At 43.3% G+C, this 12,510-nt stretch overlaps 1 protein-coding gene across 3 annotated transcripts in view; it reads left to right on the top strand.

Annotated features, from left to right (window-relative positions):
* The first annotated feature begins 3,543 nt into the window (after positions 1-3,543).
* The window catches only part of Elavl2 (ELAV like RNA binding protein 2), a 127,972-nt gene continuing 119,005 nt past the window's right edge, over positions 3,544-12,510 (top strand). For all 3 annotated transcript variants that reach the window (XM_047524739.1, XM_047524740.1, XM_047524741.1), the window contains exon 1: positions 3,544-4,012. The gene's annotated coding sequence lies outside the window, so the exon portion shown is untranslated. The remainder of the gene's footprint in view (positions 4,013-12,510) is intronic.

Genomic DNA, 12,510 nt, shown 5'->3' on the forward strand with positions numbered 1-12,510 from the left:
TCAATTTTCTCTACACATTTTCCTGTGTTTTAAACTGTAGGAGGAAACATACTACTTTCAGAAGAATAAATAAAAGGGTAGTCATCAGGTTACTTAATATATATATTTCTTATGCAGGCATTAAACCATTACATTTCCAACATTATCAAAACAAAACAATCTGCCAAGCAAACTAACACAAAATATTTTCTTTCATCTAAGAATATGTGCTGCTTAAAATTTTCACTCTAAGCCTAACATTGTAAGCTCATTTACTTAACTGCTTTTTTACTTAAAAAAAAAAAAAACCCTCACATGTAGTTTATAGAGCCCTTTTTTTATAAAATGCTAAAATCTCTCCCTCACCTTCAGGAGAACTAGTGTAAGTGGGTTATTTATCTTAAACATTATTGTTCATAACAGCTTTAAATATTCCTGTGAGGGACTGTTAGTTCATAAAAAAACTTCAGTAAAATAATCAATTGAATTCATTACTTTTCAGCTTTGAGAGTCATTCTTTTTGCAACTTTATGCACATTAAACTTTCCCCTCATGCTATCAGTGCCTGCCTCAATCTTTCTTCTTTCTGCTGCAATTCAAAATAATACCTAGGACTTTGAAGATATGTCAGAGCTAACATGACTTAATCAAAACAGATATCTTTTAAATGCTTTTCTAATGCAAGTTCAGATGCTGTGGATAATTCTTTAAAGGAAGGGTTGATTGCATTTTTGCTTAATCTAGAATGAAATGTTTGCACATAGCATTCATTAGTTGCAAGAAGTACAGTACATGTTAATATTTCAGAGATGACACATGAATTTCAAAGTGAAATCTATATTCAGATATAATTTTTTATAAAGCAGTTGTATTCAGTTTTTATTTTTAAAAGTTGGAAAAGTACATGTTGCTTATGGTATACCTGTCTACTTAAAGATTTTCAAATTTTAAAACATCTGTTTTATTTAGGAAATAAACTAATATTTTAGGATATTTTCAGTTTCTTAAATAATCGAAATTAATTTTACCTGTAAAGAAAAGACAACATGTGGAAGGTGACAATATTTTGAAAAATACTGCTCCTCTGCCTAAATCAAAAAGTATATATATATATATATACATATGCATATGTATATATACTGAATCTGTAGAATTTAGTATTTTGTATTTGAATGAACAACTTTACAATTTTCCTTGTAGTACCTTTGCATAACACAAATGCTAGATTTTCATTAGTGCACACCACTCCCAGCTTTCTGTCTCCCTATTCTTTTGGAAAATGCAGCATTGTAATCTATCAGTCTTTTTTGTGGCCTATTTATATATATATATATATATATATATATGTATATATATGTATATGTATATATGTATACATACATACATACATACACATATACACACACATTCATACAGCATATACATACATCAAAAAGTAAAAGTAAAGCATTAATTTCCACCTAGTTAGAAGGCATTTATATAATTATAATGGTAAATATTTTCTTCAAAGTGCTAAGATTACATGAACACGTGCAACTAACGTGGTAACAACTTAAAAGCATGGTTACAAGGAAAAAAAGACAATTAACTTCATAGATGTCTGATGAAATAAAATAGTATTATATTTTACCCAAATTGTATTTATTTAAGAATTACTTCTTCACAGTGAGCGGGGGTGAAGGGAGAGGTTGAAGGAATATGACAACAAGCCCAGTCTTCTGTTATTCATACAACTATTATACATAGGTATGGTATGTTGTTTTTCCAGACTCTTGACTCTATTTCTTCAAACTGCATTTCCCCCCCTCCTTCTTCTTGTCCTAAGTTTTACCCGGTTTAGAGAATTGTTTTAAATTGAAATTAAGACCCCAGGGGGTGTCGTTATATAAAAAGTGGGTGTGGGGGTTGGGGAATGATAATTATAAATGCTAATTACAAATAACTTATAGATTCAGGCCTTCTTTCCCAACCCCCAGTGATTATTATGCAAAGTAATAGAACTCAGACATTGTTGTACGGGCTATACGGGAGATAAACAGATTCTTTGTTCTTTGCCATTAATCATTTATCAACACTCAAGGACACTCATAAGGAACACTGATTTACTTCTCACTTCCAAGTCAATTTGCTGTCTTACCATCTTTCTTTCCCCCCTCCATAACACTCCGCCTCCCTGCAATCTTTAATTCTTACCTGTACCTTCTCTCTCCGGCATTCTCAAAGCAGCGAGTAGTAGTAAATACACAGGTAAAGGAATTTGTACGGAAGGCATGTGCCTCTAGAGAAGATATATCACATTGTTTGTGTAAGAGATGTAAGTACTGTCTAGGAAGTTGGCACTACCTTTCAAGACTGAAAAGAAGAAATTCTGGCTGGAAAAGAACATAGATCAAGTGAATATTGTTTCTACTTATACATCAGGACAATCCCAAGAATCTCACTTGCACTTAGAGGAAGAATAAATATCATGAACAAAACTACAGTTAAGTCTCCTGAATGTTAATAAAATATGGGTTTGTAATAAAGCAGTCTTCACCTACAAAGCAGAAATGTTGACAGCACTTGGTCTTCTGGTTAAACTTTCTAAATTCTCAGAGAAAGAGCCCTGGTAAAGGTTAAACTATCTTTACTGTCAGCAATACACGTGTGGTCCAATAACTGTACTGCCAGCAAATGCAGAAGAGTGGCTTGTTCTAATTTTATATACAACTGTTCTTTTTGAGATCATCATACAACTTCAAGTCAAGGATCTTATTTCTACTCAGTGTCTGTTTTCCTGGACAGGATGCTTATTCTACCCTTTTCTATTCTGACATGAAGTGAAAGCTAATTCAAATTGTGCAGCTTTATTTGAAAGCACTGTTGACTTCTTTCTTATCCTAAAAGGATATTTTTTAAAAAGAGATATCTCCAATATGCATATATTAAAATAGAGAAATACATACAATTGCCTAATATCTAATACAGAATACTGGAACAAAAATCGAAAAAGGCATGCGGGCAAGTAATGGATGTACATTCATCCTTTTCACTCAGATCAAAGAGAGTGAGCTCTCAATGACTCATACATACCGGACAGAGTTTAATGTTATAAAGAAATATGCCAAAGATGCAGCAGTGATGGCAAAGGAAATGAATCTTTCGGAAGCAGAAAGATTTAAGAGGAAAGGAGATCGTGCCATATCGCAAACTCTGATAGTACAGTTCCAACCCTCCCACGTTGCTCTCTCCCCATCTCTTTTTGCTTCTTGCATTTCCTTTCGCCGCCAGTGTTAAGTGTGTACCTCCCCGCACAACTTACCTTGAAACGGGACTCCATTGAGCTCTTGAGAGTGACACAAGCGCCTAGCCAATCGTATCACGCTGCCTCGCCTGGGCGGCCTCAATGCGGCCGTCTGGACCAATCAGAAGCCTGAAGCAATAAGCAAGTTGCGTTGTGGCACGACTCGGCGTATACTTCCGCGCGTGCTGCCCGGGATAGGAGCCTGGCAGAGCAGCTGCACACACGGCAGTGCGGAGGCAGAGAAGGGGTTGGTGATACGGTGCTATAAATCTGTGGTCCAGTCCACCTCCCTTTTAAGACGTCCTCCCCCCTTATTTCTGTTCTCACTTAGAGATGCAGCAGCTTACTCCTGTAGCGACCTACTAAAAAGCAACAAGGAGAAAGACATCGTCTTTTTGAAAAAAAAAAAAAAAAAAAAACCTTCTTTCGTCTCTTTTCTTTGTTCCTTGGTTTGTTTTTCTTGCCCCTTTTTGTTTAGTTGAACGGCAATAGGAGGGTAGTCTCTCCGTCTTTTTAAACTCTTTTTTAAGTTCCCCCTCCCCTTCATATTTTTTTTTTTTTCACCATTTCTTTTAGCATTGGACTTTGGGGTCGAAAGCATTTCTTTTTATTTGCTTCTTTTAAGCCGAGCACAGTTTAGGTTTCGTGCTGTCTTAAGAGAACTATCCAGCAGCTTCTTGCTCATCCTTATTGGGAGAACTGCACCGTTACTTTAAAAACACACATACACAAAAACCTTAAGAGAGAAAGGTAAGTTTCGGTTTGGTTTCTTTAATCATTAGTTGCAGCGATGTGCTGGCAAACCCAGAAAACCTGTAAGTGAGCGGAATACAGAATATGAAGTTAATTGCACATGTTTGCCTCATTTCAAAGCGATTGCTCTGCTTTTTAATTCTAGAGAGCTAGACTAAAAGACAGTGGACGCATGCTTAACATACTGAATATTCCAAAATGTCAGTGACAGAAACTTAAGTGGTAAATGTGCTAGGGTAGAGCGGGGGTACAATGGGAGGCTGGATGTTGAGTGAGCTTCGGGATGGAGGTTGGAAGTTCGTTTCGTGGGAAGAGAGGGATAACTTAGGTGTTTGGGGGATGCATGCCACTACTTTCGCTAAGGAACCGGAGGACCAGAGAAGCTTTAGTATCATTAAAGGGAATGAGAAGCTCTGACTTAAAGATTAGACTGGGGGCGGAGTGGGGGGGACCTGGCTTAATTGCATTAACCAGATAGCATGTGCTGGGGAGATGGGATTGCCAGATGGAATTTAGATGCTGCACAGGCAGCGAGTTGTAGTTGACTGAAAAAAGTACATGCCGCCTGAGGGCTGGGGCTGGGCTGGGGCTGGGGTGGTTAGAAGCTGTCAAAACTCATCATTGCTAGGTATGCGGGCTCTAATTCACAGACGCCAGTTACCGTAAATCAAATTTAAAAGAAGATAGTCAATTTGGGGCGGAATCTTTAAGCCTGTACCGGATATGAGATTCCCTTTGTTCAGAAAAGCGTAAATAAGATCCTTGGAGCTGTGTCTGTGAAGTGGCGGCTGCTTGGGAACCTCGCTTTGCTGGTCGCTGGGAAGTGGTTTCCAAGCCCTGTCCTTGGTCCTACGCGGCTGAGTTCGCCTTCGGGGAAAGGGGGAACCCCTTCGCAGCCGCTAGTCTTCGCAGCCACCCTAGGAGCCAACTCGGCTACGTAGCCCTCACCCCCCTCCTTACCGCTCCCCTTCTTCGAATAGCTATTGTTAAACTGACGACGGAAGAAAGATGGTTGGGAATGAGAAGCTGGGAAGACAGGCATACGGTTCATTTTAACTTTTGTGATTTCTCAGGGTTTAGGAGAAACCAGCTCGCTTTCTATTGCGAAAGAGCGAATTCAGGGCAGACGTAGGAAAGGCGGAGGATGTTTGCGGGGCGGGGAGGGCGGGCAGGGGTGGTGGTGGTGGAACGAGGTGCTGGCTTTGCTTAAGAGAAGTTTAAATTATTGGCACGAAGGGGTGTGGGTGAGTGTGTGCGTGAGAGTGCCTGTGAGGCAAAGGATGGGAAAATGTACAAAGCTGGCTGAGGTTAGTTTCTTCTGCTCTCCACCCCACCCACCCTCTGGGTTCCAAAAGCCAACCCACTGCCAACCTCCCCCAGACTGGACTCTGCCAAAGGGTGGCGGGGGCGAGGCATGGCAAGGTGGCAGTGCCCACCATGGGCGCTCCAAGGCAGACAGGACCTCGTGTGGCCATTGTTGCTTAATTTATGCCCAGCACGTTGCTACGTACCCACCTATTTCACGTCTGTAAAGAATTAATAGGAAAGCTATACAACTGCAAATCGGGGGTTGGATAAGTTCCCCGTTTTCCATTTTCAAGTACCCATTAGCAAAACTGATGTCGAGACTGGATATTTTCTCTCGTAATTACCAGCTGCAGGTCTATCTTTACTGTGGCGAGGGTGAGAGAAATAGTCACCCATTTAGTATTTACTCTTAACACTGCTGGACGGGGATGGATGTCTCTACTTCCTCCCCGAAATGACGGCTTCTCTCCCTGCCCCCACCCATACATGAACATTCAGGTTGGTTAAGATTCTACACCTTCAGCTCTTCTTCACACCCCTATTTATTATACCTATCCCCAGAAAGGTGGAGATGGGAGATGAATGTTTTATTTCGTAGGCCTACAGTATTGACTGCAGCCTATAAAACGTAGGCGTAAATGAAATGGGGAGGGGGGGGAGTAGTACAGAGTAGAAAGTAGTAACGGAAGAAATTATTTTCCTAATTGAAAATCAATTCTTAAAGGTCAGAAAAAGGGTGTTTGTATTTTGGGAAACGGAAGTGTAGGAAATCTGTTTGGACCCAAAATAATTTTTTGTAAAATGGCTTCTTTAATGGGACATTTGAGAGATTTGTCAGAATTTGAGCAAAAAATTCCGCAAAAAAGGTCAAGTGTTTTAAAGTCGTCTTTTATGGGATTCATTTTAAAAGAAAAACTATTGCTCTTGGTTGTTTCTGTTGTTCCTTGAGTCTGTCTTAACAGCAGGCTCTTAATGGCTTCCCCTTCCCTTTTCTAACCTAGTGCTTGGGCACCCCGCTTTATAAAGCTAACCTGTTCTAGAGTTCGCCACGAAAATCAAGACTAGACATAAGTGGTTTGGTAGACTTGGGAAACTGTTGAGAGAGATGTTTCCCCTAACTTTAAGAAGACAGCTTCGGGAAGTAGGGTGTAGAACATTCTAAGAGTTTTAGGTTTGGATTGGCAAATTAGGTAGGCCCATTTTCTCCTAACGTTTGGAAACTGGCATCTTGTCAATCCAGCCTGCCCAGGAGGGGAATATTATAATTAACTGTTTAGAGGGAGGTCAAAGAGGCGCAGGCGCTCTAAGTAGTTTTCCCAGGAACCTACACAAAGTCAATTAAGGTCATTTAATTGTAATCTGTTTTGGGGTGACATAGAAATGCTGATATAGAACCGATTAGCTATTTCCGGTGTTCCTAGTCTGGCTTCCTAAAATTGAGGGACGGCCTGTCTCTGTTTCGACCGTGATTGAGTCCCTATTTTACTATGCTTGATTTGACTTCGCTCAAGAGGGTAAATTTGCCTTCCCCACTGCCGCCCTGGGTTAGAGAAGTCCTCCTCCCTCCCTCCCCGCCCCCGCCCCGCCCGTCGCGTGGGGGCGGGGAGCGCTGGGCGCCCTTAGCGGACCTTGCTGCATCAAACCCGCATCATGCCCTTGAAGCTGTAACCTCGGTCACGTTCTTGCGGCTACTCAGTCGCCCACTGCTCAGTTCCCTTCTCTTACCTCCTGCAATTTCAGGTAGGTATGACAGGTTATACGTTAAATGTAGTTTTTTTTTTTTTTAACTTAGGGGGAAGGGTTAAAACGGAAGCCTTTGTGATGAAAAAAATCCCGATATGACAGGTGCTCTAATAATTAAGCGGCCAAGCAGGTGTAAAAACGTGCTCTCGCCGCGTGGCTCGGGGGTCGGTTTTGACCCTGTTACAGGTTTGGGTCGACAGGCACAGGTTTTTCTGGCGAAGAGCGATTGAGCTGGGCGAGGGGGCGGGTCGAGGCAGGGCAACGTTGGGACGCCCCCTCGGAGAAGAGTTGGCCCTTTCGGGGCTTATGTGGGGGGCACTGGAGGGATGTGGCTAATGACAGGAGCTTGCACAGTCGAGTGTAGGATTTCCTACTTGGCATTTGAAGCAGAGTATAGCACCCCTCACAGGTACTCGGGGCCTTATTTAAATGTCAGATTCCATTTAGAGAGGTAGGGAGGGGCAGCAGAGAGTAGGCCTTTAGTTTCCCGTCGAGGGACAAGATCTTTTGGTTGTGAAGTGGGGAGAAGAAGGAGCCTTTTAACTCTTACTTGCAAAATGTGTGTGTATATATGGATATGGTACACAATTCACATATATACCAAAGTAACCCTTGCGCGAGCTGCTTTGACTCTGCGTTAGCGCGCAGAGCCTCGGGGTTTGCAAACTTGCACCTGGAATTGGCCGCCTCTGGGCTCGTGACTCTTTCTGCACGGTCTAGTGAAACCTTGTCTAGGAGCCTGGTGGGAATCGGAAGCCCGGAGGGACCCAGCTGAGCGGCTCAGTCCGGCGTCTTCCCGCAGGAACCGACCAGCGGGGTGGCCCGGCAGGGCACGCGCCGGCAGTGGCCGCAGCGCGGCGAACTCGCCGCCGGCCCCGCCTCCTGGCGCTCTTCCAGGCAAGCCCCTCCTCCCGGCTCCGCTACAAACGGCGGGACCGCGGCGCCGGGGCGTCACTGAGGCAGCAGCCGGCCGGGCGAGGAAGGTGGTCGGTGGCGCGGCGCGGGTGGGGCGGGGTTCCGCCAGGTTCCAGTCCGCCTTCCCGCCGCTGCCACTGCCTCTTCGCGGAACCCGCCCGGAGCGACTCCTCCGCGGCTTGTGCTGTCGCCCGACTGCACAAGCCCTAGTAGCTGCAGCGCTGAGTCGAAGCAGGCAAGTGCAGGGGGCGAGGGGGGTGTGGGGGCAGGGACGGCGGCTGGGCTTTGCCTAGGTTCTTTTTGGATGCCTAGGTTAAAGGCTGTGCGCGCCACCGCGGCGCCTTGCAGGTGACGGCCTCGGCTCGGAAACGCTGGTGGGTGCGGCGGAGGTTGTGTCCGCGAAGTTCCTAGAGCTCGGCCTCTTGAAGAGGGAGTGGAAGGAATTGAGCACCTCGGGAGGTGGCACCGCCCCTACTGTGGGCACCGACTGGTTGGGGGCGGGGGGAGCGAAACAGGGGTAGTGGCGCTGAGAAACGTGCAGGGCGTGGACGTGCCGGGGGTACGGCCGCGTGTAGTGCGAGAAGGAAACTGCGCCGAGACGCAGGTGAGTGTATTGGAGGGAAAGTGGGGGAGGGGGTTTTTCTAGAAAAAGGGAAGGATTCCTGTAGAGGACTGGCGACCCCGCCTCGTGGGAGGATATGTGCACTGCGTGCTTCTGCCGAACACACCGAGGTGTAGTGTCTGGTGTTGCCCACTTAGTACGGCGCCTCCTCGCGCGCGGACCTTGGAGCTCCGGAGACATCTGGAGACTTGCAGCGGCCACGCGGTGTGCGGAAGGTGGCGTGAGGCCGTGGGCGCTTGGGGCAGGAGCATGACTTCCCCTAGTGCGCCTTAGAGGGAGGTCGGGAGCAGCCGCGGGAGGTCGCAGCTCAGGTCTGCGCGGTCAGTGCGCTGCGCTGCGCGGGAAGCACGGACTCTGCCCGGCCAGCATTCTCCGGGATTTTGCTTACTAGATAGAAGTGGTTGCATTAGTTGTTCTCCCAGTTCAGCCAAGGGGACTCGACCAGTTGTGGCTCCAGTGCACTGCTTGTGTTTCTGTGATGGTGATATAGGAGGAGGAGGGAAGACCAAAAAAATCTTCGGTTTACCCGCAGGTGCTTCTCCAGCTGCTGTGACAATGACCAGCAAACACTTTCTACTGAAAAGCCTCCTTGTTATCCTTGAGGATAACACCATGCCTCTAGGTGTGAGCTCCCCACCTGGAGTTGTAGCCTTCCAGATGGCAACTTAAATTTGTGTACATATTTAAAGACCATCTTATGGTAAAATATTCCATATTCTATCTTCTCTGTACGTTTTCTGAAAATGTGGGAAAAGGAGGAATTGCTTACAGTTATCTCTTCTCCTTTTTACCTCCCCAACGAGGGTGCTTAGCAATGCCAAGGACAAAACAGCTTTTAAACACCTAATTTTTTTTGCGATTCTTTCTTAATAATTTTGTCTTCATAAAAATGTAGCTCAGCCTTAACACTTGTGGTAAATAAAGTCAACTGAAAATAACTTGAATGCTACTTGTGGGTAATTTTCCCATCCCCTTAAGTAAAATCTGTTTGCAATACTGTTGAGTTGCCCTTGAAGACAGTTTTCTCAAGAATTGTTTTCCAGAGTCCTTTGAGTTTGGCTCTTGTGCAAGGTCGTACTTCCAGTGGAAGCTGACCTGGAGTTTCCATTTTGGTGAACTGGTGGAAAAGCTCTTCTGGATCTACTTTCTCTTCTGACCTTCTGGGTATACAAATGGTGACTATTTTGCTGGATGGACCTAAATATTACTGCATTAATTTTGGGTTGTTCTTTATAGGACAGTTATAGGAATGTTAATTTAATACTTCTCAGGTTGAGTGGAGGGTATGTTTAGGGCAGTTCTCTTGGAAATGGGGGTGGAGGAAGGAAAAGCGGGAAAGAAGAAAACACAGACTGGGGAGGGGTAGAAAAATTAGATTATGAAGAAACAATTACTTCCAATTTTCTGTGATTCCTCTCTTCTTGTTTGTGATTAAACAGGCCTCTTGTTGTCTAGTTGGGTAACTTTGTGCTGCCACCTTTTGGGGAGTGAACATTTTTTTTTCCTCTTCAAAGACAGAACCTTAGGCATTTAAGACCCTCTTTCCCCCCGATTTTTAGGATTTTCCTCCACTGTGTAGTGTGTGATGTCAGGAATCCTTAAGTCAGCTGTTAGAGCTGTGCATACTCTTGCCCCAAGGTTCAGAGAATTTGTTTCAGGATATGCTGCTTCTGTGGAACAAGTACCCTCTGTTGATCATTGTCTGCCAGTCCACCTGTTAGTCACTACAGAACCATAGTTTCCCTTTCTAGGCCCAAGACTACTTTGTTGTTGGAGTTGCCTTTTGGTTTTGGTATGTTGGTTGGTTTATCAGTCATGGTTAACACTGCTTTCACAGAAAGAAGATCCTGTTCCTTTTTCTGTGATTTTAGTTAAGACCCAGCTCCTAATAGGTTTAGGAAGAATAAAGCTGTTAAGTGGTCTGTCTACTATCCCATTCCTTGAAGGAAAAAAATCAAACTTTTTTTTTTTTCTTTTGTACACAAACAGATGTTTCTGGCTGAATCCTTGTAACCACTGTCAGTTATTCTAGCCTTTGGAATTTTACTTGTTAACTTGAATGTGATTTGTAAAGAAAGCTTTCTCTTGTTAGATGCAAGTTCCAAGCTCTCTTTAACGACGTGACAGAATCATCCAGAAAATAGATTTCTAAGCTGGGATCAACCTTTTTTCTTATCTGAAAAACAAAATTTTTTAAACCTGTGATACTTTTCAGGCATTAGCATGGCACAAGAGCACTGCGGTGGCAAATTATTCTTAATGCTCTTTTTCCCTAAAGAACTGGATACTCCAAAGTGTACCAGTCATCTCTTTGATCTCTTGTCTGCATGTTAAGGTCATTGCTCTTGCTCTCATTTGGAATACAATTAAATCTGCCACATCATCACATTCTTATTACACCTTTTCCATAATATTTGTGAGGAAGTGAGAGGGTAGGAATCTAACCTAGTTAGCCTGGTCAGGTTATTTATTTTTTTCCACAGCATTTTAGGGAGTTGTGTAGGTGGGATGACACTGGGCCTGGATGGTGTGCCACCCTGTGGAAAACCTGCCCATAGCAGTCCATCCCAGCTCTTTCTGTTTCACATACTCAGCTGGAGAGGCTAGATACCATGGTAAGCGACATTTCAGTCTTTTAAAAAATTTTATTTAGCATGGGTACTTGGTTAGAGACGGGGCTACTTTATGGGCTTGTGACCTATGTAGTTGTACTTTCCCCCCATCTTGAAATTCTTGAGAATTTTTGAATAAGGGACCCTGCATTCTTTTTATTTTCTTTTTTCCCCTTCAGTAATGGGGATTGCACCCAGGGGCACTTTCCTACTGAGCTGCATCTCCAACTTTTATTAATTTTGAGACAGAGTCTCACTAAGTTGTCCTGGCTGGCCTTGTATTTTCAATCCTCATGCCTCAACCTCTCAAGTACCTGGCATTACGGGAATGTACTACTGCCCCTGTCCTGGGACCCTGCATTTTTATTTTGCACTGGGATCCATAGATTATGTAGTTTATCCTAGTTAGATGCTTTCCCAGTTGTATTGCTGTTTTGGTGATATGTTGTAGAACTGTTAGCAGGCTTTGTGCAATAGAGATGCCACACCCAGCTCTATGGAGGACATAAACTGTGTGGAATGCTTTGGCGGGTTTCATTTTACTCATGTGAAAGTCTTCACTGGTTCTGGTTGCTCCCAGAACCCACATATCATAATTTATTGCCAAATCTGCCATTTCATGCATTTCTAATTTGGGAAGAACATTTATTGTGGATTTATTTGGTTAGAGATCTTAGCTGGTTTACAGCACTAGTTGCTTATTCTTTTTGGATTTCAAGTAATATAAATTTGCTAAGCAGAAGCAGAGGGCACATAGATTTGAAAGACAATATTTGTTTTAAGGCTTTTTTAAAATTAAAAGTACATGTTTTATTATGGCTTAAAACATTACTTTTGGATTCTGAACTAGAAGTAGAAACTGATGTAGTAAAATATTAGGTGTTATGAAGTACTCAGGAGATTTTTCACAAAATATTAATGAATTTGATGGGTAATATAATTTTTATTTTAGTAAGAAATCTAGGAGAATCTTATTTCAAGGGAAATAAATTATCTCAAGTCTTGTATTGCATCATGCAAAAACAAAAGGCGACTCTTGCATGAACAACACTGTGTTAGATGCTTTCACATACGAATCTTCCCCTCAATACCAGTGCTAAGTTTCTGGAGATAGGTAGTTATAAATATATCTGTTTTTGGAAAGGGTGTTATATCCTCAGAACTATGGATTAGACTTTGCATCAGATTCATTGATGCTCTAAACTGCATGTTTCTCCTTTGAATGTTGCTGAATAGTTTTATGTTATGACACATATAGGTTTTCATTGTGAAATAGCCTCATGCAGAGAATAGGA

The sequence above is a fragment of the Sciurus carolinensis genome, chromosome 14, assembly GCF_902686445.1.
Source record: "Sciurus carolinensis chromosome 14, mSciCar1.2, whole genome shotgun sequence".
NCBI lineage: Eukaryota > Metazoa > Chordata > Mammalia > Rodentia > Sciuridae > Sciurus > Sciurus carolinensis.